We start from the raw sequence: 25,877 nt of genomic DNA, 5'->3' as shown, positions 1-25,877 counted from the left end.
ATTAAGATGCCAGGGTTTGAATCCTGACTCCACCCATTTATTAGTGGTGCAACCCTTGAGAATCGATGTAATCTCTTTCTGCCTTAATGTCCTCATCTGAATAATCAGGATACAAACAGGACCTGTAGGTAGGTGTATTATGAGCACTGGATGGGATAAAGCATGTAAAACGTTTAGAATAGTGCTTGGCACATAGTAAGTGCTCAGTAAATGCTACTGTTACTGTTATTGTTATTGCACTTTCCAGTTCATAAAGCAGCTTCACTGATTCAGTGCATACCCCTCCTACAACCCTGGGAGAGAGAGATCCCCTGTAAGTACACAGGTCCTTCAACACATTCAGATTCAAGCACTATTACTGGTAAGTTCAAGGCCGGTTTTTCATAGGCCAAGCTAGTTGGAGAAGCTGGGCCCAGAAAGGTTATAATAGTTTCTGGTATGTGGGAGGATGGGACCCGAACCCAGGTCCTGGGTACGAATCCCACCACAGCCCGCTGGATGTTCTCCCGCTCAGGATGGCAGTACCAAAGGCTTCACAGATGAGGACCTTTGTGTCTAAGGCAGAGTCCTCTTCACGCACACACTCGCTCATGTGCACACACACATACACCAGCGCCTCGGACCTGAGTTCAGGGGACAGGTCTCTCCGTGATACTTCTGTCACTGACCAGTGTCCAGTTCATGTTGCATCAGGACTCTGTCCATCTGGAGGATGTTTCTTTTCAAAGCTGGTTTCTGCCCTTATACCTTGCACCTTCTATTGCTTTCCATTAACTGGTCTGCCTTCCCCAGTTAAAGCCCCAAGTTCTTAGCTTTCTGACTTGTCCTTCCAGGGAAGAGGCCCTCCTATGTCCCTTAGAAGACTCCTCTCACAGACCATAAGTGACTGCGAAACTGACATGATTCCTGCAACTTCCAAGGGGGCAGTAGTGAGTCACCTTGCCATAGGACCTACTGACACTTAGCACCGGTGAGGGCTTCAGGCATGGCTCTGCGTGGGTCGACTAGGACGATGGCCTTAGCAGTGAGCCGTGAAGCTGAGCCTCAGCCCATGCGGTCACAGGACTGGCCTGGCCCGCACTACCACTCACCCTCTAACCCATGCTCCACTTCTCCCGTCGGGGCACCAAGGAACAGACACCTTGTGGCTGTAGATTCAGATCCTGCAGTAGCCTCTCACCTGCTCTTCCCAGACTCCTGCCAGCTCCCCGGCCCGGCCTGTGGGGCCTCCTCACAGTCTCCTTGCGAAGCCTTCTGGGGAGGGTGCCGCTCCAGCATCGAACAGCTGCTCTGGCTAATCCATTTTCTCTGTGCATTTGCAACATACGTAATTAAGAGTTCTGCTGAGGGGGGAAATAAAGCACACCATTAGATTTGTTTAGCATATTACGCCAGGTCTAGTACCCGCCTGGGCCCCAGTGCCACACAAGACATTAAGGTAAGACTCCAGAAACAGCCCCAAGGTTGCTTGATGGGATCTGTTCCGTGTTAATTCTGAGTAAATGTTTGCTATTTGGGTTTTCTCAACGTTTTTTTGTTTTGTTTTGTTTTGTTTTTGTTTTTGTTTTTTTGTTTTTTTTTTTTTATTTTTGGGACAGAGAGAGACAGAGCATGAACGGGAGAGGGGCAGAGAGAGAGGGAGACACAGAATTGGAAACAGGCTCCAGGCTCTGAGCCATCAGCCCAGAGCCCGACGCGGGGCTCAAACTCACGGACCGCGAGATCGTGACCTGGCTGAAGTCAGACGCTTAACCGACTGCGCCACCCAGGCGCCCCGCTATTTGGGTTTTCATAGCTTTGCCATTGGCGGGGATTTTGAAAGGTGGGCTCCCCCACCAAACCCTTGTTATTTAATTATCAGACCACTTAAAACCAGAGTTCTTAAGGCTTTCCCCATTTGCCCTTTTATTTTGTCTTGCATTTTGCTTGCTTCCTTTCTTTGTCCTGATCCTGCCTTCTTTCTTGCTGTCATCTTCACATCCTTCTTGCTCTTATCTGTGTCTTTGATGTCCAGATCTGGGAAGTATGCCCCTGGTGGGAGGGAATGAACAAGGAGTGGGCACCAAGAATCCTGGGTTAAGGATGAGGCCAAACTTCGACATCCTCCTTTGAACCTTCTGCAAGAGAGGATCAGGCATGGCCCCTTGGATGCCACCTGAGGGGCTGAAGAGGAGAGGGGCTTGGAAGACTCAAAGGAGAGATGGAAAAGTTTGGAGCTTGAGGGGAGAGAGCAAGTGGAAAAAGGTTGGGGTCCTTTGTGAGAAGGAGGAGGAGGTTCTCAGGATCTTTGAAGAAGCCAGTTGGTATGGAAACTTATTTTCAACTGGTTTAAGTAGGAACCCATGATGACCACAGGAGTGATGGGCGCCCTCACAGCACACTGTGACAGGAGCTGCCCATGGCCCACCCAAGGGCCAGGTTGGGAGAGGCCGCCATCCCTTATGTCTGCATAACAGGAGCAGAGGATGCTGGGAAGGGAGAGGGAATATTGGCAAAGCTTAGCTTGAAGCATCATCTTGAGAAGCCATGGTGAGCCTTACACTTGGGCACAGACGTCGTGTAGGCCAATCCCAAGCACCAGTCCCCTGTACTCATCCCCCAAATGATTCTCCTTCATTAATAATATGGAGTACACAAGCTTTTGTGGTGCAGGGCCCATTGTAGGGCAGTGCTGAGGGTTAAAATCTCCTTGACTCACTAAGACAGGGTCTTCCTGTATTTCCTGTGCTGTTCTGGTCCCAGACCCCACTTGGGAAAGCCCAGAGAGCTTGTTCAATCCCTTTGCCACATCATTCCCTCACATATTTGAGGTCACCCATCAAAGTATTTCTGAGTTTGTTTTCCTGGCCCCAACACTGCCCACTTTTTGTCTTCTCAGTATTTATCACATTGCTCACTATGCAGTCCTTGTATGAGCTGTGGTTTAATGTCCGCTAATAGCCTTGTTTAGTTTAGGAGGACAGAAGCTATGTTCTTTTCACTGCTGTAACCTGGTGCCCAGCAGAGTGTCGGCAGATGGGAGGCACTCCGTCGACATCTGATGAGTTAAGTAATTTAGATCCCTTTCCTTCCTGGTCTTCTCCCTCTGCACTCTGCAGTTTCTCTATTTACCTCTTAAAATGTGCTGTTTTAACCAGAGAAGGCCAGAGTAGGACTAGTACCTCCGTACTTGATGCCCCTTTGGCCAACACCTTCTGCGAAGGGTCAGATAGTAAATATTTTAGGTTTGACCAGCCATAGTCTCAGTCTCAGACCGAGGCTGAACTCGGTCGTTACAGCCTCAAAGCAACCATAGACAATACTTAAATAAATGCGTGTGACTGCGTGTCAATAAACCTTTATTTACAAAAACAGATGGTGGGCCAGATTTGGTCTATGAGGCATAGTTGTTTTGACCTCTGCTTTAGACACTAAAATCCTAGGAATTCAGAATGGAATTGGATTAACTATAAAAAATAAGCATATCAGAGCTGCTGGAGCCCAAGCAAGGAGGAGTGAGCAGGAATGATCCCTTGGGCTTATCATGGCCACAGCAGCCTCTGTAGAAGGCAAAGAGTGGAGAGGGTAACTTCAAAGCCTGTGGCTTGTCTGAGGTCAGGCTGAGAATGAAGTCAGTCCATTGTTGGAGAGACCACTCCCCACACCCAAGGCTGTGTCAGTGCTGGACTAGGTACTCAGTGAACAGCCAAGAAGAGAGATTCAGTCCAAGCAGTGATGGTGCTCAGGAGAGAACATTCTCTCCCTAACAGCAGCTTTAGCATGAGAGAGGCGCTTGATGGGTGGCTTTTTAAGCCCCTATGCCTAATTGAAGTCACTGATCATGGTTAAAATCATGGGGTTTGGGCACAGAGTGGGGATGTGAATGGTGTGTCCATTTGTGCATCTGTGTGCATGTAGAATGTTCCTGTAAATCTGGAGCTCCCGAGGGCGTGTGCTTGTGTGCACACCTATTTCTGTGACTGAACTAACCAGCTTTTGTCGTAACTGTCTGCTTTCTTGTCCATTTCTCTTCCTAGACAGAGACCTCCCTGAGGGTGAGGTCCCTGTTCTTTTTTTCTTTTCTTTTTTTTTTTTTTTAAATTCCAAGTTAGTTAACAGGCAGTGTAATAATGGTTTCAGGAGTAGAATTTAGTGATTGATCACTTACATGTAACACCCAGTGCTCATCCCAACAAGTGCCCTCCTCAATGCTGTCTTTTTCATCTCCCTATTTCCAACACCAAACAGACTCTTCTCCGGGCCCAAGAGTTTAGTTCAGTCTTAATTAAATTGAATTGATGGTGGGCATTTGATACAGGCACAGGGTGGTAGAGGGAGCTGTACGTGGTTGCCTTTGCAGGTGGCAATGGCAGACTTGAGTGTGTGTGTGTCCATGTACTGGGGTCTATGTAACCCGTATGCACGCACATGTAGAATAGGGCATTCAGAGGTGTGAGCACACACATTTGAGATGTGCATGAAGACGGGAAGACGTCAGAGTATGAGCAAGGGCAGAATTGGTGTCTTATCTGGGGACATGTAATGTGAACATACAGACAGTAGAATATTATGGGATGTTTACATGGAATATACACACTGATAGGGGTTAAGAGTTCATGTGCCTGGGATATAAGCAAAGGGGATCAAGTATGTATGTGTACATGAGGTGCTTACAAACATATCTGAAATACACATTAAAGTCTGACTTGCAGATAGGCTGGTGGGAGTAGCGGTTTCTATGAGGATGTGGCAGACATGGAGGTTTGGGGATATGCCCAGGAAGTGTTTATGTAGGGTGGGCACATGCAGACATGGCCGGCAAACAGCGGATGTGTACACAGAAGTGCAGCTTGCAGATGTGGGTGGTTGAGGCGGGGTGTATCCGGGGTGAGTGTGTGCAGATGTGGTCTGTTGGAGGTACATGCACATCAGAAGTGTGCACACAGGGTTCAGCTCCTGGTAGTGTATGTAAATAGTTGGGTGCTGTGCATGCAGAAATAGATAGTTTTGAGGGCACCTGTGATTAGCATCAGTACTAAAGGTGCATCTTTGCGGGGATATATGTGAATAATGGCCTGTTGATGATGATGTGTCTACACACATGAATGTACACGTGGACGATTGAGGGTGTGGTGACCTGGGCATGTGCGTGCAGACCGAAGCCGTCGAGAGTATATGTGTATGAGGCGTGTACGTGCAGACTGGAGAATGCACCTTGCAGCGTGCGTGTGCACTCTTTCAAGTGTAGATCCTCAGGAGTACCCATCCAGAATGTGGATTTTGAGAATGTTTGTATGGTGGGGTCTGGGCGTGTAGATATGGACTTCTGGGTGCGTGAACGCGGGCGTGGGGTTTTGGAGGTGTGGGTAGGTGGAGGTGCACGCGGTCGCCGCCTGCCGGGGACGGTGCTGGCCTTGTGCCTGCCCTGGTGGGCAGCGTGAGCCTGTGTGCTCAGCTGACACTGGTGTCGGGCATCTGGCAAGTGCTCTAAGCCATGCGCCTCATCCTTCGATGGACTGAAACTCTCTCTGGGCTGCCTCTGTCCTTGAACCTGAGTGTCCTGGGAAGGGACAGATAACGAAACATTAACTCGGCAGAGGCATCTGAGCCTTCAAGGCTCAGTATTCTCAGGAACCGACTGCCCAGGAAAACGATTGAAAATAAATAAATAATAATGTTTCTAAGGACCCTTTAGCTGTTCGGGGAGGGAGGAGGTGCAGGTTGGGAAGAGAGAGACTTTGACAAAAACAGAACAACGACAACAACAAAACCCCAGAAAAACAAACAAAGCAACAACATCACGAGGAGAAGGAGAGGGAGGGAGAGAGCAAGCTGACGAGCAATCCAGTGGAGCCTGAGGCACGAGAGCATTATGGTGGTGGCAGCAGCCAACAGGCTGACAAGTTGTGTGTGTTTTACGTGCCCGTTAACCCGCTAACTCAATAAAAGATGCACCATTACTGCCACCCGGACTTGCCGCTGCTGGGGGAGGTGGCCCAAACTGCCTGCCTCCAGCCTGAGGGTCACAGGGGCAGCTACCGTGGGCAGCAGGAAGTCAGGAAGTCACCAACCTGTGAATGACAGAAATGAGGCAGAACCCCAACGAAACCAGGCAGCAGCACTGCAAAGACTCCAGTCAGCTCTGCCTCTCTCGGATTCTTTCCTTTGGTATTAGCTTCTCAAGGGACCCTGTCCTGGGCTGGGGCTGTGCTGTGTGTTTTTGTCTTTTGTTTTTTTAAGAAAGGCCTTTCTAATTTTTTTTATTGTTTATTATTTTTTTTTTTTTGAGAGAGAGAGACAAAGTGTGAGTGGGGGAGGAGCAGAGAGATATAGAGGGAGACAGAATCCGAAGCAGGCTCCAGGCTCTGAGTGTCGGCACAGAGCCCAATGCAGGGCTGGAACTCACGAACCATGAGATCGCGACCTGAGCCGAAGCCTGACGCTTAACAGACTGAGCCACCCAGGCGCCCCTGTGGTGTGTTCTTAGGGGAAGAGGGGTGAAGAGTGGTGGACTTGGTGGAGTAGATAGTGGGGGGCACGGACCCGGGCAGTCATGGCTGGCTGTGGGAGAATTAGGCCAGGCTCGGGCCAGTAATGTTAAGTAGCCTCTTCTGTGAGCTCATTTCCATTCGTGGATGAATGAACCAGAGCCGGTTATCAGGCAAAGGTCGGAAGCGCGTGTCAGTGTGTGGTGCTAACTCACCTGCAGGAAGTTAACGTCAGCTTGTTGGCAGGGATGGAGTGAGCACCTCCTTTGTGCACAGACCTGCTCTGGGTGATATGCAGGGTGTACCAGAGATGTGGGCCTTGGTCTCTGGCCTCAGCCAAGGGCCCTCTGGAAGGGGACAGATGAGAAGCAGCATCTGTTAGAGAGAACTCAAGACTGGGGAGTCTTGGATTCTGGTTTTAGCTCTGTGACTTCCTAGCCATGTGCCCATGGAAAAAAGACTTACCCTTTCTGGGTCTCAGTTTCTCCTATTCATTTGCCTTGTATTTTTGTGTCACAGATAAGAGATACATCCAGCTTTCACGATCAAAACAAACACTTGACTCGTCAGCATTCAGGTTAATAATGGCACCGGAGTCCCTTTGGAAGAGTAGCTGTAGAAAATGAACAGGTCCATGGTGGTGTCTCCCCAGAACAAAGGGCCGTCTCTCCATGGTTAAATTCAAGTCACCCTGCTGACAGATGGAGCAGGACATCAATCTTCAGGCAGACATTCAATCTCTCTGAGCCACGGCTTCATCTGTAAAGTGGAGACAATGATAGTTCTTAGCCCACAGTCTCGCCGTAAGGCTTAAATGAGGTAATATATGGAAAGCTTTTAGCCAAGGACATAGTAAGCGCCGAATACATATGAGGTGTTATTGTCATGAGCCATTCTAGGATCTCCAGGGTTGTTTCCAGGAATGTTCTTGGATGTGGATGGTCTAAGTCAGAAAGTTTCAAGGGCTAGGTGAGGGCAGGCAAAGAGACACCTGGGTGCACCAACCAGGATGTGTGATTGAGGTGTTCACTCTCTTGGAGGCGGGGGGCAAAGAGTGAGGGGTTGGATCAATGGCCCCCACAGGGGCAAGGGGGAGAGGGAGTAGCTGCCTGCCATAGGTACCAGCACGGAGCTACTTGGGCAACTTGAACCCACCTGACAGGTGGTAGCTATGTGCCTTCCCTTTTCACCCCAGCAACCACAGAGCCCGGATCGGCAGTATTTGGCTTTCTGTCTTCTCTCTTGGGCACTGTCCTGCCCACTTGTTACATAGCTGGGTGCTTAGACATCCTCGGTGGCAGGCTACTGGGAAGAGGGGACTGTGTATCCCTACTCCCCTTTCCTTGCAGGCAAGATCATGCTAAAAGTAATTAATAATAATAATAATAATAATAATAATAATAATAATAATGCTATCAGTGATACCACCACCACATTTATTTCACACCGGGCACTTTTCTAAGTTCTTTGCATATATAAAAACATTTTGTCCCTGTCACCACCCTGTAGGTCAGTTTTATTACTATCTCCTTTTTTTTAATTTTAATTTTTTTTAACATTTATTTATTTTTGAGAGGCAGAGCGTGAGCTGCAGAGGGGCAGGGAGAGAGGGAGACGCAGAATCCGAAGCAGGCTCCAGGCTCTGAGCTGTCAGAGGCTCAGACACAGAGCCTTTGACACAGAAGCCGAAGCAGGGCTCAAACTCATGAACCATGAGATCATGACCTGAGTAGAAGTTGGTCGCTTAACCCACTAAGCCGCCAAGGTGCCCTATATTACTATCTCCTTTTTATAATTGAGAAAATGAAGGCACAAGACTTAGGAAGGAGCCCTGATCGCCCAAAAAATCATGCTCCAGAATCCCTCCCTCCCCTGTGCAGGGAGCCTCTTGTCGGCAAAAGAGCGTGTGCAGGTCTCTGGTGCAAGGCCAAGGCCAAGCCAGAATTCAACACCTTTAAGGGGAAAAGTGTTAGAAGGCAGTACATTCAAATGTTACCAGTGGCGGATGCAGGTCATGGCTTCCCTACTTTTTTACATTGTTATTTTCCTTAAGGCTGTTTTTTGTTAAAATGAAAACATTAAACCAAGTTCTGTTACAACAGGGAAGGCACGGTGCTGCTCCCCAAGCTTCACACGGCCTTCTGAGACCCTCAGGGCCACGGGGGAGACGGACACCGCCACGGAGGCCCCTGGGCCCTGCTGAGCTGCCCCTCAGTGGGCTGGAGCAGCCAGTTGGTTAAATTAAACATCTCAGGCCAGTTTGGGTTGTTTTCTGAAGTGAGAGGCCAAACTCCAGGCTCTGACTCACTGTCACCAGAGGGAGTTTGCTGGGAGGTTGGGGCCGAGGCCGCCAGGCACTTTACCCTGCTGCTTCCTGAACAGGTTTGCGCATGAGAGAGGAGGCCTCTGAACTGCCCCAGAGCCAGCGCAGGGCGCCTGCTCAGCTCCCATAAACGCTTTGCAGCCTTGAAGACTGAGGGGTGGATTAGAAATAGAAGGACTAAAGTTTTAGTGGTGTAGACACTCCTCATCCACCTGTGTATCTCCTCACGCCAGGGCCCAGGCCTCTGGCCCTGCCACCACCTGACTGCCCATCTCCCCCTCCAACTGCCTTTATGAACCTCCACTCTTCTGGTCCACCCCTGTCCGGGGCCTCTAGGGGCATGGAGGGTCCAGGGAAGGGTCCAGGCATGGAGGGAGCAAGAGAGGGGTGGGTAAATAGCAGGCGTGTGCAAAGTCTGTGCAGGCTGGGTTTGGGGGTGCTGGGAGGGCCAGCACAGAGGCCAAACTCTAGGCCTCTCTGTTCCTTCCCCTGGCTGCTGAGACCCTCACCCCATGCCCAGGGCCTGTACCCCTCCTACCCCCCAGCCAGCCTGAACAAGTTGACTGCCTCTGCCCTCATGGAGCTGCCTTCCTCTGCAGACCATCCTGTGGGGAGACAGGAGGATGTCAGGGGGACTAAGGGGGTCACCCTTGTCTCCCTTAACCTCTAAGCGTGTTGTCGTCGTGAGGTGCGGGGGCTCCCTGGGTCCGGGCATTCTCTGCTTGAGTGTGTCGTGTTTATCATGCCTGGTTAAAGATCATTAAAGCCTTTGTTGGGGGAGCTGAGTGACAAGGAGAGTGGATTAATATTAGAACACCCTGTCACAACTGGTGAAAAGGCGGGATTGATTTTATAGGGAGTTTAGTCAGAGCTGCGTGTAAAACCCCTGGGGTCGCTCTGGAGTGTATCCATCTCTTCCATTAGGAAGTCCCTGCGGGAATATTCAGCTGCAGTGTTTATTACAACCGAAGCTGCATATCATAGATAGAGTATTAGCTGCTTTTATTCAGCTTTCTTGCTCTTGATTGCCCTGGCTCCTAGTGGCTCAGTCCTGTGTACCCAGTCGGCTGCCTGGTCAGAGGAGACAGTCATGGGCTGGCCCCAGGAAGGCACGCGAGCGCGTGTGCATGTGTGTGCTCACAGGCATGCTGGGCTGGAGCTGGGGCAGCTCCAGAGCTCCCCCTTCTGGGGGATGGTGGGGAGAAACTTCTACTGTCCCTGCTGTAGAACTGTTCAGCAGGGCTCACAGATTTCCCTAAGAGACCGTTTGCCTAAGAATTCACCGAATGCTCCTTGGACCAGACACAGCAGAGTGATGGTTTAGACTGCGTGCCAGGCCAGGAGTCAGCTCTGGCACTTATTAGCTGTGTGACCTAGGTCAAATCACCTAACATCTCTGGGCTTGGTTTCTTCATTGGTTATGTCAGGATAAGGAAAGAGGTGCCCACCTTACAGATGTGTCCCATGAATTCAAGGGATATTATGAGCAAAGTGCCTGGCATGTAGTGAGGACTCAAGGCAAGTTGATGCTGTTGTGTCATTAGCTAATTATTCTAATGTATTCTAAATGGGATTCAATCTACAAACATTCAGTTTGGACAGAGCTCTTCTGGAACATCTTTCTTGCAGAAAACATGGCCTACTGGAAGCAAAGGGGTCACGGGGCAGTTTCCATCAGTTTTTCCCCAGTGGGAGGGCTCATGGAACGTTGGGAAGAAGCCCAGACCCAAGCAGGAAAGCTCTGGGGCACTTGGGCTGCTGCATGTGAGATGGTGTGGGACACGATCTGGGGCTGCCAACCCAGCCAGGTGGACCTGGGGCCGGAGGCCAGCCCAGCAGATGTCAGTCACTCACAGCAGATGCTGAGTCTAAGTTAAGACGATGTTTGACGTGTCATCTGCAGAGATAAAAGCAGAAGGTTGGGTGAGTAAGCAGCAGAGAGGAAGCTGGTTACCTACCTGGGTTCTCACACAGGTCAAGAGTCTGAGAGCCAAAAGAATTCATGACTCACTTTTGCCAAACTCCTGTAGTCTTTCTATAAATGTCTATTACAACACTTCACAGGTGGCCTCTTTTCTTTCATAGCATATGGTGTTTAGGAGCCAGATTGCCACTTAATTCTCTGTGACCTCGGGGAAGCTATGCTCTATGCCTCAGTTTCCTCCTCTTTAAAACGGACACATTCATCATACTTACTTCACAGGATTATAGCGAGAGTTAAGGGAGATAATACATGCAAAGCGTCTAGAACAGCACCTGGCAGTCATAGACCTTCAGGGTCAGCTACCATCAGAGTCCCTGCGGCTCTCTCAAGTGTAGAGACCTTTACTCACGGTTTCGATGTCCACAAGAACCTGTCCAGGGCTTGAGCACGTAAGGAGCACACAGTAGGTTTTTTGAACTGTTGAATCAAGTGGAATAGAGCATTGTCACACCTAGCATGGTAGGGATGACTGGAAACTTCCAGGAAGCAGCAAAGTCCAAGACGAAAGACAGAACAAGGTCAGATGCCAAGCAGGGTATTAGGATAAACGGAGCCGAGGGTAGGCGTGGAGGCGATGGCAGGGATTTCCACGTCTGGTGAGAGCCCTGTGGTCAAATCAGAACCTAAGAGACAAGTGTTAGAAAAGGAAGGCAGAGGAAGGTGAGGGGCAAAGATAAAAATTTGGCAGTGTCCCTGCTCAGCCCGGTCAGAAGAATGTGAGCACCATCCTTCCACAGGTGGGAGAGAGGCAGACTTGGGGAGTTTGGTGCAGGTAGGGTCTGAGCATGGCGCTTGTCCGCGGGCTTGCATCTACAGAGACACCCCAAAGCTGGCAAGAGACAGCTGGGGTTCTCGAGGAAGGGCAACAGCAGTGTAAGAAAAGTTAATATTGCAGATGTTGACAGACAAGACACAGAAATCCAGGCTCTCAGGATATTATAAAAGAAAGAAAGAAAACAGCACTTGTGAGCATTCCCTGACAGCAAATATTGCAAAATGCTTTGTGCAAAATGTTCAAATAATACTAAAAATTCAAAGAAGAAATGAACACATGCCGAATCGCCCCTCCAAGAGATAATCACTGCTAATATTTTGGTCAATGCCTGACGGCAGGTGGAGGTGTTCATAATCTCCATCAGTGTCCCTCCCTGCACCCCAAAAGAACATACATCCTAAGAAACACACACACACGCACACACACACACACACACACACACACACACACAACTTGGAGGCTGGTCGGCAAATGCAGTTTCAAAGTGAATCCTTAGTCCTTGCCCCACCCCACCCCCAGACCAGACTGCCACCTTTAAGCCCTCCCTCCTATCTGAAACCAACAAAGCCTCCAGCATTTCTTTATCTAAGGCACACATACAGATTTGTGCATATAAATTTACATAAATGGGCTAAGCCTTCAAATGCTGTTCTGTTAACTGATTCTTTTTCACTCCACAAAATACCCAAGACCTCTTTCCAAGTCAGTACCTATAGAGCTACATCATCATTTTTCAGGACTGCATGCTATCTTTCCATTTGTCGATTTCATCCTGCTCATTCCCCTGTTGATGGACATTTAGGTTGTTGCTAAAATTTTGCTCTTAGAAACAGTGCTTCAGCAAACATCCTTGTACTGCTATCTTTTAATACTTAGGGGGTTACTCCCACAGGGTAAACTCCCAGAAATGGAATTAGTCAGTGAACCATCATACACATTTTTACATCTCGATACAAAAAACTCTTTCCAGGTTTCCCAGCCATGTAAAAGATTGTCCGTCTCTTCATCCAGGTAACAAAATAGATTGTGTCAGCTTAAAAAAAGAAAATAAAAAACAAAACTATGCTGATCGGATATATAAAAATAACATCTCATTCCTCTTCTTTGATTATTCTTGAGGCAAAGTGTTTTTTTGTATGCTTGTTGGCCATTTGTGATTCTTCATCTGCAGTTTTCCTGAATATTAAAAATCACGAGAAAAAGAACAAACTTAAGAAAATCGCAGAAGAATATCCGTGTAAGAGGAAATGTGTACAGTGCATCCCCAAATGATGAAAGGATAGACTGCAGGACGTGATTCTAGTATATTTTTACTTAAAGAATGTATGGATATGCAAACTCTGAAGACTAAAATGACACATTGCAAAGGTTAATCGAAATGATATCTGGGTTGTATTTGAGAAACAGGTGTTTGTCTGTTTATTTGTTAAATGCTTATTCTTGGTTTTCAAGTTTTCTGCCATTAGAATGATTTATAATTTGAAGAAGATCCCCAAAAGTATTCATAAAAGCAGAAAATATCCTTTGTGTAATCTGCACCACTCTGCTCCTCCTTATGTGTAGTCATAAAATGATTAATTTTTTTTTAATGTTTATTTATTTTTGAGAGAGAGAACATGAGCAGGGGAGGGACAGAGAAAGAGGGAGACCCAGAATCCGAAGCAGGCTCCAGACTCTGAGCTGTCAGCACAGAGCACAGAGCCTGACACGGGGCCCGAACTCATGAAACACGAGATCACGACCTGAGCCGAAGTCAGACGCTTCTAGACTTTTTGACCTAAAAGGACCCCTGCACCTCATTGTAGAAATGAGAAAAGTGCATGCAGTACAGGCAAGTGAAGTGACCCCGGCCAAGGTGTGCCGGCCGCTGGAGACAGCAGAGAAGTGAGGTAATGCTATGAGACACCAACCAAGAAGGAAAAGACACCCCATCTCCCCACTGCTCCCCTCTTCTAGGGGGCCCCTGCCCCAGTGCAGAACCAGAACCGTGTTGAAACTTTGAAACCACAGCAGCCCAAGCCTGGGTTAGACCTTAGACGTGAACGCGGAACTGGTAGTGGAATGGGTTGCAGGAATCTGAAATCCGGAGATTTTAAAGACCAGGAGAGTGAGAGTCTGGTGAGGTGTAATCCCCCAGGGGGAGAGAAACGACCGGTGATTCTGAGGTCCAGGGATCCAAGGTGCCGGGTGGCAGGGAGAGGTCGGCGCACCCCAGCTCCTCTGGGAGGCTGCCCTCATCCCAGAAAGCCCACAGAACGGAGCCTGCAGGGTGATCCCACAGCCCAGTGTGCTCCCCCACCAACTCCAGATCATCCCCAGCTCCCTTTCCTACCGCGCTTCTTCGCAGACCTCAGACCCAGGGTTTTGTTTTGCAATTTGTTGCAGGTTGTGTTTTTTTTTTTTTTCCCTTCCCTTTCTTCGCAAAGCCTGTCTGGGATTCTGCCCCACGCGGAGGTTGGAGAGAGCAGCGCGGCTGCCTCTGGAAATCTTGTTTCCCCTGCCACATGACATCAGTGGGTTATATTGCAACTTTCCACATGGCTGCCCAGACACAGACAGTTGTGTTTATGAAAATCCTCTTGATACTGACTTGGAGCCTCCCTGGCGCTCAAGGCTCCTTCTCAGGCTGCGCGCCGTGTGTTCTGCTTAGAGGAGCAGCTGACAAAGGGTGGTTTGGAAAGCCGGCTTCCCTGCAGGTGCTCCATGGGTGTGTGTTGGGGGGGGGGGACGGCTCCCCTCCACCCAGAGCAGGAACATCTTTGCCGGCACCGCACTCAGCTCCAGGAGGCCCCAGTTGCCTTGGATCAGAGTGTTCCGGATAGCGGGGAGTCGGGGCGGGCAGGGAGCAGAGCAGCTAACCTTTGGGTCAGAACCCCTGGTTCGGCTGCTTCGGTTGCTGACTTGCAGGGTGGCTTGGGGTCAGCCTCTCGGCAATCTGGGTCTCAGCTCTTACGTTCAGTTCCCTAAAACTGGAAAAGTGATTTCTGTTCCTCTCTACCAGTGGTGAGGACAGGGATTCAGTGACAAGAAATAAAGGGACACATTTGGGAGATAAGCTCAGCTGACTTGGGAAAACCATTTCGACTCTCTGAGTGTTAGCTTCCCGGCTATCAAATCGCTGGTAAAAATGTTCATTCCTCAACCCCCTCTAGTTCTAAGGAAAAAAAAAATCATGGCTTTATGACTTTTTCAAATCCCTAGCAGCTAACACTAAAAGATCCTTTGGTTAATACTCAGGGACCAAAGTCACCTAGGAAATCTTAACCATGAGTCAAAGCTTGGGAGGGTCAGCTGAGGGTAAATCCAGTGAGTCGTGGCCTTGCACTCCCTTGCCCCATAAGTGGTCCCTACAGGGCAGGGATGTTTGGGGGTATCTAGACTCTCCCTAACCTCACCAACTCATCACTCCTTTCCAGAACTTCTGGTGCTGGTGGCCACCTGGGATCTACCTCTAAGTTCCTGCTGCCAGACTGGCCCATGGAACATTCTCCCTGTGATGGCTGTCCTGGCTGCCCAACTAGAAGGTAAGTACTGTGGAACCTTGGGGTCTTTTCATCCCCCACACTCCCATGTTCACTGATATTCATTCATTCATTCATTCATTCATTCATTCATTCATTCATTCATTCATCCATTCATCCATCCATCCATTCATTCATTCATTCATTCATTCATCCCAGGCCTTGGACACATAGGGAAGACATGGTCTACTGGAAGTGAACATTCAGTGTCATTCCTGAGCCCCACTACCCCCAGCCACACACCCCAGGGAATACTAACAAACAAAAGGAATAGCAGGTGAAATGTGCCACGGTCTGCTCTGAGAGCTGTATGTGGCTAAATCTCACATTGATCCTGAGAGGCGTGTACTCTCGTTATCCTGCAATTAATAGTTAAGGAAACTGAGGCACAGAGAGGTTATGTAATGGTCCAAGGTCACACAGTGAGTGGTGAAATCTTGATTCAAATCTAGACAGTCTGACTTCAGAGCTCGGGGTCTCAGCCACCGTACTGTCTTTTTATTTCACTCTAATGCTCAGAGGAAAGAGAGGAGGGAGGGATCGACTGTGGTGAGGAGGAGATGTTACAGCAGAGTTACAAAGCGTGAATGAGTTCCTGGAGTCAGAATGCTGTGCTCTCTGCAAACAGACGTGACCGAGGCCCTCCACCAGCTAACAGCTGATGCGGCCCAGGCTGCCGGGCGAGGGAGCCAGTAGCAACTCCGCTCCCCATCTTTCTTCACGGCCCCTTCCTCAGAGAACAGGAGGTGAGGCCACAGGAGCATCCCAGTGGCTCTCACCCTCACATGCAAGCACTGTCATCCCTGTACTTTCTACGCCCATCACCACGAGGTTCCCACCCACTACAGCACACTACCTTTTGGGCACCAGCTTCTTGGAGTCCTACAAAAGGAGGAGAAAATTGTTGGACAGACTGAGAAGGGGTGTCCAGGCCACAGCAGCCACAGAAAGGCACAGGAAGGACACTGGGGGCCCTGAGCACAGAGCAGATGTAGGCCAGGCCGAGAGAGTCCCTTCCTTCCGCCCTCCCAGCCGCTGTTTCTGCCTGCCAGCTAGAGGCCTGCTCAGGATGCGGTGACATTCTTCACGGGCATGATTTAGAAGGGGCTGTGCAGAGCGGTCAACCCTTCCTAATGGGCCTGGGTCATAATTCTCAACAACCATCCTCCTCTTCCCCACTCCTACCCTTCCTGTGGCTACGGCTCAGAGACATTTAGGGCAGATTTAAGATCAAAATCAAATCAGATTCACCAAACAAGGTGTCAGGCCAGGCAGGAGAGGCTGGGGGCTCCGAGTTATAGCTGGAAGGCCTGGCAGTTCCTTGGAGACTATTAAGTGAGCATATTTTATGGCCAGACACAATGCTGAGAGAACCGTCCATAAACCAATTACAGGAAACTTGCCCACATGTCTCGGGGAATGCTGGTGGATGGCCGCTGGTGACGAGGAAGCACACATTCGCACCCATCAGGCATGCGTGGGGGTTCCACTTGCTGTGGCCCCCTGGCTGGCTCCACCCTTAGGAACCAGGCAGCCTCATGGGTGGGACTACCTTCCTGAAATGGGTCAGCAAGCGTGCTGTGCATTACAAGCAGCAGATTCTCAAGATGGATGGATCCTATTTTACCAAGGAAAAAGTGGAAACTCAGAGACAGGGAGGGTCTGCGCCCGTGGTCACCCAGCTCCTGAGGCCTAGGAATGGGTCTCCAGACCCCGTGTCCGGTGCTTGTTCGCGCCATGTATGCCCCCAACCTCTCATGGAAAAAGGCAGAAAGCCGATTTCCTCTCAGATTGCACCTGCCGCACAGCTTTGAAAGTAAATTTCCAAGAATCTTGCTGGTTGGGCTCCTGGCGTGCCCTGGGGTGGAGATCACAGCCTCTACTTCTGTCTCGCGTCCTGTGAGGGACGCCCTAGCCCGGGATGCCCTGCATACCTTGCACCCAAGTCCTGAACCATGAGATGTGAAGAATGTCCCCTCCTCCCTCCCAGAACGCAGGTCTATGGGAAGTCAGAGGCTGTGTTTATTCGCCCGGATCTCATCTCACACGGTGCCGGGCACACGAGGAGTATTGAGTGCCTGTATGCTAAATACATGAGTGCCTCGAAACCACCACCCTCTCAATCACTTTACAGAGGAAGAAGCTGGAGTCCACAGAGGTACGGTTACTGGGCCAGAGTCACACAGTGAGAGACAGAACCAGGCTGGGACCCAGGTCTTAGTCCCCCCTGCCCTGTGCTCTTTGGGCTACAACTTGTTGCCCTCTAGGCGGGGTCCTCCGGGCTGAATAATTGAAGGAGAGTCAATCCTCTGCTCCCCTCCCACTGGGAAAACCCAGAGGTGCCCTCCATTCTGGCTATCGGGCTCCTGCTTTAGAGTGGGTGGGCTTTGGGGGGAGGGGTTCCTCTTATGCGGCCCTGGGGAGACCCCATGGCGCCCCTCCTCTCTGTAGGCCCCAGCCCTCCATCAGCATCCGCTCCTCCTCCAGCTCTCCTCGCTGGACACCTCTGAGGACCTGGGCAAGGCTCAGGGGAAGCAAAACCCAGGGGATCCAGCTGCCTCCCTGTCAAGTCCAGCTGCCCCGAGCACTGACGGCTTGACAAGTGGCATTAGCATAAAAACCTCAGCAGTAGCAGCTGCCGGCTCTGTGCCAGAGCCCTGGGCGTCCCTGCTCCGTGCCATTCACTGTCACCGGGGGCGGGCACCTGCCAGCCAGAGGTGCATGGCTGTCTCTCACGCCAGGCTCCTGGACTCTGGGCATCTGCTCTCCGGGCTCCGGCTGAAGTTCTTCCAACAAGCCGGCAGTCCACTCAGACCCTTCTGAGTCCCTTTCCCAGGGGTTAGCAGCTTCGCTGCCTCTGTCCCCAGCGTTTCCTTATTCCTAGGAGGGCCCCCAATTCCCCAGTCCCCTCCACTTTCCTGACGGGAAGATTCTGCTCTGGCAGCGTGATTCAGCCTAGTTTCTCCCCCAAGTGCCCTGCACTTTGCTTTTTAAATTCAGCTGCCTCACGCTAGGATGCCCTGTGTCCACCCCCAGCTTCTTCCAATCCAGGCTGAGAAAGGGGCCCGTGAAGTGCTTCTGGGATGAGGACTTGGGTCTCGTTCAAGAACAAGGGCACACACGTCTCTGGGTCTGCGCCTAACACTACTGCGTATGGTGAGTCTCTGCACTGTGGGAGGACATGTGTGAGGCACCTCTCACCCTGCTTACCAACAAACTGCGGGACCTCCGACGTTAAACACGCACAAGAGGGGACCCGAAGGCTGGGGTGGTGCAGGTGGGAGGCTGGGGCCAGATGGAGTGACCTTCCCCCTTGGAGCCCTCACCCCCAAGTGCGCTGGCCAAGGTCTTGTTGGCCCCTCTCCGACCTTTGTAACTCGGGCCTGAAAACCTTCCCTCAGTTTCCATAGCACAGGCATTATAAAAACAGAGCCTAACTGTGGGAAGACAGAAAGGCAGCAATTACAGTTAAGCAAAGAGCCTATGAACCCTCCTCCGCTTTGAGTCCTGCTGGTCACCCCGGGGCTTTCTACCTGGAGCTTGAAAACATGGAGGTGGCCCATTGTCCTCCCCTGCTCCTCCTCCTCCCCTTCTTCCTCCTCCTCCCCTTCTCCTCCCCCTCTTCCCCTTCCTCCTCCCCTTCCTCCTCCTCCTCCTCCTCCCCCTCCTCCCCCTCCCCTTCCTCCTCCCCCCCTCCTCCCCCTCCCCTTTCCCCTCCCCTTCCTCCTCCCCTTCCTCCTTCCCCTCCTCCTCCTCCTCCCCTTCCTCCTCCCCTCCCCTTTCTCCTCCCCCTCCCCTTCCTCCTCCCCCTCCCCTTCCTCCTCTCCCTGTTCCTCCTCCTCCTCTCCTTCTCCTCCCCCTCCTCTTCCCCCTCCTCCTCCCCCTCCCCTTCCTCTTCCTCCTCTCCCCCTCCTCCTCCTCCTCCTCCTTCTCCCTTACATTAAGGATCACTGGCCTTCTTGGGCCTTTGTGATGTTCTTCCCTTTGCCTGAAACCCCACGTCCTGGGGCTCAGAGAGGCCTTCCCCAGCTCACAGCCTTGAGGAGTACCCTGCTTCCCTCTCACTGCCGTGGCGTCTTGTTCTTGTCTTCCACAAATTATTAAATTGTATACTTTTCTTTTGCAAATACATTACATATTTTAAAGTACTTATCAGTAAATACGCCCTTCTTTTCCTTTTTTAAATTAGTTTTTTTTTAAGCCAAAGGAATACATACACAGAATTTAAAAATCAAATTATGTCGAGAGATTTTTCATGGCAGGCAGCTGGCCCTGATCACATTCCTCCCACCCTCCAGAGATAACCACTTTCAACTCTTGGCTGTTTCTCCTTGCCCTTCACCCAAATAATATACCCAGCTTCTACTTTCCCCCCAACATTTTATTACAAAAATTTTCAGATGCATACCAAAGTTGAAATAATTTATAGCAAATACCCATAAACCCACCATCTAGACTCTACCCTTAACATTTTGTTATATTTGTTCTATCACATAACTTTTTAATTTTCCATCCTTCTACCCATCCATCATTCCATCTTACCTTTCCATGCATTTCCAAGTGAGTTGCAGATGTAAGTACATTTCCTCCTTAAACACTCCACCAAGCGTATCATTAGAATTCACTATTTGCTGCTGGTTCCTTTTTTCCCCCCTTTTGAAATAGATTTTACGTGCAATGAAATGTGCAGATCTCCGGTGTAGCAATCCATGAGTTCAGACCTAGGCATACAACTATGTAACCAAACCAAACTATGACCCTTAGACCTTTACCGTTCCCCTGGGGAGTTTCCTTACGCACCTTCTTGGTAAGTACTGACTGCTACCCACATAAAGCAGGTGGTTACTGTTCTTTCTTTTTTTTTTTTCCACTCTCTTTTCTGACAGAACTATTTTTGACCTTGTCTAGCGGTTTCTTATTATGGCACGAGTCTTAGCTCATAACTTTCAGTTCCCATAATATACTTATATCACACTTTAAAAAATTAAATCAATACTCTTCTTACAAAAGAGTAAGTAAAAACGGTTCACTCCCGAGACAGTACTATACTCAATGCTGATTATGTTTCCTTTCTTGTGCAACTTTATGCTTTTCCTCATTTTTGACTTGCTTTTCTGTACCTGTCTCATAATTTTTCCTTTATGATTCAACACAACTGGGAAACCTCTGTTGCTTTTATTTGTCATATGAGAGAGTGTATCAAATAATCTATAATTTACTTTTATTATTTTTTTTTCCAGGGAGACTGCCCTCCAATCTCTTGAGGGTGGCTCCCTGCTGCTCCCTTTCTCGAAGCTTTTAGGAGCCTCTCATCTCTGGTGTCTGAAACGTCACGATCATATGCCTTGGACCTTTAATGACCCTTCATTCTGGAAACCAACATCTCTCAGTATGGGGAAATTTTCTTCTATTATTTCTTTGATAATTATCCCGTCCATTTTCTCTAAACCTTTCTAGAATTTCCACTGGTCAAATGCGGGACCTTCTGAACTGATCCTTAGTGTTCTCATTTTCTCTCCCATTATCTGTCTTTCTCTTATTCTCTTTCTTTCTGTTCCACTTTGGGGGAAATGTCCTCTATTTTATCTTTCAGACCTCTTATTGAATTCTGAAATTTTGCTATCATTTTTAATAGCCAAGAGCTTTTCTCTGTGCTTTGATTTTATATATGGTATCTGTATATGCTTATAGTTTGTATCTATCTATCTATCTATCTATCCATCCATCCGTCTTTCTCCCACTTTATTTCAGGTGAAAGGTCTCCTTTTATCTCTCTGAGAATATTGATTATATATATTTTTGAAGTTTTTTTCTATTTCTGACCGTGTCTGTTTCTTCAGAGTTCCTTTCCTTTTTTTTTTTTTTTTTTTTCTTCCTGTTTTCTTGTCTGGTCTTAATGGTGGAGGCTTTCCTAGAATGTCTGGTGATCCTCAGTTGTCCATATTTAAGATTGTAAGTCATTAGAAAACACCTGATCGGCAGCTCTGTGGGCGCAACTGGGTCCTGTTTACTGGTGGGATTCACCACAGAGGGAATGGACAGGGCGCTGGCTTTTTCTTCAGGGGACACTCAGTATTGCCCTTTACCCTCTTTGTCCATTCAGTTTTTCCAGAGAAGAATTCTCTTGACTCTGTCAGGGGTGACTCCGGCAGGGGTGAGGGATGGAAGTTCAGGGATATCCAGGCTGATGCCATTATGAATGCTCTGTTGGGAATGGAGAGTGAGGATCTCACTGTTCAAGATGCAGAATTTAACCTAAACATCCTGTTTTATGCCCAGTGCCGATACTTTACTCTCATCTGTCGATGCACATGGGTCCCTGAGCCCAGTGCTCTCTGGTTCAGTTTCTTCGGAGGATGGCTGGTCTCTCACCTGCTGGCTCCCTGCTCACCGTTGAGGAGAAGGCTGCTTCCCTGACTGCACAGGCAATGGAGGGGATGTTGGAGGTCTAACCAGTGCCCCTGTTTAGCCCCATCCCAGCTTCTGCTGTGCCTCATGCCCCTGCTTCCTTAGGACTGGGGTGGAGGGCAGTCCCCAGAGGCCACATCTCTTTTTCCAGGGACATTTCCCTGCAGACAGGGTCATTTACATTTCCTCCCTTCTATTAAGTCAGTTGTCACTCTTCCATTTGCTAACACTTGTCCTATGCCTCAGACATCTTTCCCACTTGCCTTTTCCTGGTCGGTTTCCAGTGACTTGAATTTCACGTTAGTGTGATTTCAGGAGGGAACAGTGATAAAAAAAAAAAATGGTGATCAATCCCCCATGTTTAGCCTGAAGCTTTTAGTTAATATCTGCCCCCTCACACAAGATTTCAAGAGCCCCATAGGTAGGGATTCTGCCTGCTTTGTTCAACACTTTTCCCTGCACTTAGCAGCATGCCTAACTCATACTTGGTTCTTAGAAAATACTGACTACATTAAAAGTGTGGAGGATGGGAGGTTTTATATGTTCTCTTATTTAGCGGTATCTATCGCACTGGGTGTGGGGAGGAGGTCCTCAGTCTCCTCCTCTGAAAAATGAGGAGCCTGGGTCTGAATGGGGGTTATCAGATGATCAGATGTGGTGGGGAGGGTCATACCTGTGATGGCAGGAAAAAAAAAAAAACTTCACAGGTGGACAATCTTTTGATTCCACCAACTCGAACGTTGGAGCATTAGGGAGACTGGCTGGATGCCCCCTAGAGAGGGGTGGGCGAGGGGTCCTGGGTGCCTGGCAGCAAAGAGGAAGGATCTGGCTCCAGCCCCAAGCCCTTCCCACTGTCCCCTTACCACACCCCCTTCCCAGAGCAGGCCTTCTGTCTCAGCTGGAGGGAAGGGGATGTCAGTGGGCACCGGAAACCTCTTTCCTACCTCCAGAAGGCCCGGGAGGGCTGCAGACCTCCGCACGGAGCCCAGATGCGGGTTGAGGAGCTAAAAATATAGCCATCGGTATCCCCCCTCCCCCACTGTCTTAATGTGGTTTTAAAATAAGTCAGCCTCTTTCTAGTTCTCGCTTTCCACTGTCATTTATTTCAGTTTTTATCTCCACAACAAAAATTCCTTCCGACTTTTTTTTCCCCCTCTCTCCCTGTAATGCTCTTCACTTTCAAATGCTAATAATCTCCAGCTGTAAAAGGCTTAGAAGTGGCTCTAGATTGTTTGATCTTTGGCCTGTGATCTGCTTTCATCTCTCTGCTTTCAAATGTTACTTTAGATTTACTTTAACCTATTAACATGCTTGGTATTCACAGACACGCACTCTCCAAACCAGCTTCCCAGCACCCCCACCCCATCATAACTAGACGAGGAAAGTGAACCTGTAGGCTCTGGGGAGGCACGTTTGGCCACGGTGGCAGGAGGCCTGGAAGGCAGGAAAGGCAGAGAGGAGCCGGCAGGGGAAGGCTGGACGGAGGGGAGGCCATATGGAAGGAGAGGGAAGGGAAGAGGGGCAGGGGACCAAGAAGGCCTAAAAGGAAAGGAAGGAAGAAGACAGCGAAGCCAGAGAGCGGGACAGGGACAGGAGGACAAGTCCCCAGCACGGAGCAGGCTGCCTCCCTGCTGGTTAGAGGGCTATCTAACTCGGCTCAGGCGGTATGGGTAGTGGGGGGACTGAATTAGTGCTTGAGGTTTCTTGCACCCACTGTTGTGCTGGAATGTCTGCGTGTTCGTTTCCACAGGAAACGCGAGGCATGAATATGGATGAAACTCCTCACTGAGACCACAAGGGTACGGCTCAATTATTTGCCATATAAAGTAGCACACGAGGACTCTTTGCGCTTGATCATCTCCTCTGTGTAGGGCTGTGCGCGCGCGCCCGTGTGTGCTGGGGGTGCACGCAGGCGGTTCAGGGAGGCACGGAATCCTCCAGGCCCTCACTGCGGTCCTAGCTGCAGCTGGGTGCCTGGAGGGGCACTGCGGAGAGAGACCTCACTGGCCCACGTGCCCCGCCCCCAACACAGGCCCGCATGTAGTGAGGGCTGTGGCTCCACAGCCTCTGAAAGGACCAAAGGACAGAAGTCAGAGGAGGATTGGGCATACCAGACTTCCTGGAAAACCCAAAGGGCGGGAGCCTGAGGGCCCAGCTCTTCTGAGGCTGCTCCCTTGTCTGGGGAGAAAGCCTGAGCCACCCCCACTCTGTGGGAAGGCAGGAAGGAGAGAGAGGCTGTCTGAAGCTGGGCTGAGAGGGACACCAAGGGAGGCCAGGGTCCCCTGGACAGTCTAGCCACAGAGGAGAAGCCGCCAAAGCTGCTGAGGCCAGAGGAGTGCAAGGAACCCTCACTTGACATCAGAGAGTCTAGCGTTCAAGGGGCACCTGGGGGGCTCATTGGGTTGCATAGGACTTTGGCTCAGGTCGTGATCTCAGAGTAGGTGAGTTTGAGCCCCACATCTGGCTCTGTGCTGACAGCTCAGAGCCTGGAACCTGCTTCGGATTTTGTGTCTCCCTCTCTCTCTGCCCTTCCTCCACTCATGCTCTCTCTCTCTCAAAAATAAATAAACATTAAAAAAAGTGGGAGAGGGGCTGGGTGGCTCAGTCAGTTAAGCGTCTGACTTAGGCTCAGGTCATGATCTCTCAGTTCGTGGGTTCGAGCCCACGTGTCTGTGCTGACAGCTCAGAGCCTGGAGCCTGCTTCAGATTCTGTGTCTCCCTCTCTCTCTCTGCCCCTCCCCTGCTCATATTCTGTCTCTCTGTCTCTCAAAAGTAATAAATAAACTTTACAAAATAGTCTGGAGTTCAAGTCATGGGCCAGTGACTTAGCCCCTCGGTTTCTCCATCTATGAAATGGACTAACAATGTTCTTACTGCAAAAGGTAGCTGTGGTGGTACAATAATCCCAGAAAGGACTCTATTTATATTTCACTGAGCGCTCATGATGCAGCAGGTACTCTTCTAAGTGTGTTATTAATATTAACTCACTTAATCCCCATTAATCCTCATCTAATACACATTTAACCCTATCAGGTGGATACTATGATCAGCCTCATTTTGCAAATAAGGGAACTGAGACACAGAGGGTTTAAGGCAATTTGCACAAGGTCACACAGATAGGGCTAGCATGTTTATTTTAGGTGAATTAGGCTCCTGGATTACACGTATGCATCTCTTACCTCCCTGAATCCTGCAGCATCCCTCTGGGTTGGTATCAGGGCACCGGCTTTACATAGACCCTGGCAGTACAGCCTAGGTTCTCTGCTGCCCGGGCCCACACTCCTTATCATGCTCTGTTGTGAAGATGCTTTTCAACTGCAAAGCGCTGAAAAATGTCAGTTATTATTATCCACAAATGTTGGGGGGTCTCTGCCAAGGGGAAGACTCATGTTCGGGAGTCGGAGGTCTAGGGTGCTAAGGAAGAGGTGGGGTTCCTACGGGGTGTCCCCTCTCCCAGACCTTCTCTAAGGCAAAGCAGAACCCTTCTGCTATTGCCAGTCAATTGCTTCTGGTCCTGAACAAAGAGGAAAGGGAGGGCAGCAGTTACCCCTGCTCTGTAACTCAACAGAATCAGCACAGAGAGGGAGGGGGAGCCAGGGACCCCCCCCCCCTTAGATCAGGGCACCACCTGGAATGAGCCAGATTCACAGCTGCCATGCCCCAGCTTCCCCCGGTGGAGGTGGTAACCAGGGCAGGGTTTCCTGGCTGAGCCCACCTGTGGGCGCTTGTGGGAAATTTCAAGCTCCCCGCCCATCATAGCAAAAGGGAAATGGACCCAATCTGAATACTGTCCCGTGCCAGGCATCACGTGAATTATTTCCACACCTATCAGTGCATTCAAACTCCACACCAGCCCTGTGAGTGAGGCATCCACCCGCATCATCATTTTGCAGGTGCCGAGAGTCTAAGTGACTGAAACATGGTCACACGGCCTCTTCTCTTTCCAGCCCACTGCCTCCCGCAGGGCTCAGCGGATGTAGATGGATGACAAAAATCCAGTAGTGAACGAGAGGGGAGCTTCGGCCTAGATACCAGTGCTCCCAAGGTCCCACGTAGGTCTTGTTTCACCAGGCACCGGACATGTCTGGGGCAGGACCTGGATCTGCTTGTGACCCGGTAGAACCCAAGCGTAAAGTACTTCTTCTCGTCACTCTCTTTGGGCTCTGTCTCCTCCCGGCAGCTTGCCTGGTCCAGGGGTGGTGAGCCCTGCGTGTCAGTTGCCCACGTGATGAGAAGCCACTCTGCTCTTTCGCGTATTGACTGTGTGCCCCCAGATAAGTAACTTAGCCTCTCTGAGCCAGAGTTTCATCATTTGCCTCAATAGTGAAACAGTGGGGGTGGTCCTGATGAACCAGGGCCCCAGAGGCGCGTGGTCCTGGGGCCTCTGTGTCTTCTGCAC

At 50.0% G+C, this 25,877-nt stretch overlaps 3 long non-coding RNA genes across 3 annotated transcripts in view; 1 reads left to right on the top strand and 2 right to left on the bottom strand.

The window, feature by feature from the left end:
* The window catches only part of LOC111556568, a 343,041-nt gene that overhangs the window by 135,031 nt on the left and 182,133 nt on the right, over window positions 1–25,877 (top strand). Inside the window, exons 2-4 of the long non-coding RNA XR_002736076.2 lie at window positions 14,966–15,073; window positions 17,061–17,228; window positions 18,107–18,226. This is a non-coding gene — a long non-coding RNA (uncharacterized LOC111556568). The remainder of the gene's footprint in view (window positions 1–14,965; window positions 15,074–17,060; window positions 17,229–18,106; window positions 18,227–25,877) is intronic.
* On the bottom strand, window positions 1,914–7,201 carry LOC123380349. Its single transcript, XR_006585961.1, has 3 exons — window positions 6,933–7,201; window positions 6,683–6,814; window positions 1,914–2,031 (listed from the first exon to the last, which is right to left on the bottom strand). It is a non-coding gene; the product is annotated as an uncharacterized LOC123380349 (long non-coding RNA).
* Window positions 10,318–19,883, bottom strand: LOC123380348. The gene is made up of 2 exons (XR_006585960.1): window positions 19,613–19,883; window positions 10,318–10,687 (listed from the first exon to the last, which is right to left on the bottom strand). It is a non-coding gene; the product is annotated as an uncharacterized LOC123380348 (long non-coding RNA).

The sequence above is a fragment of the Felis catus genome, chromosome D1 (genome assembly GCF_018350175.1).
Source record: "Felis catus isolate Fca126 chromosome D1, F.catus_Fca126_mat1.0, whole genome shotgun sequence".
In the NCBI taxonomy this organism is placed as follows: domain Eukaryota; kingdom Metazoa; phylum Chordata; class Mammalia; order Carnivora; family Felidae; genus Felis; species Felis catus.
This window is presented reverse-complemented; position numbering and strand designations above follow the sequence as displayed.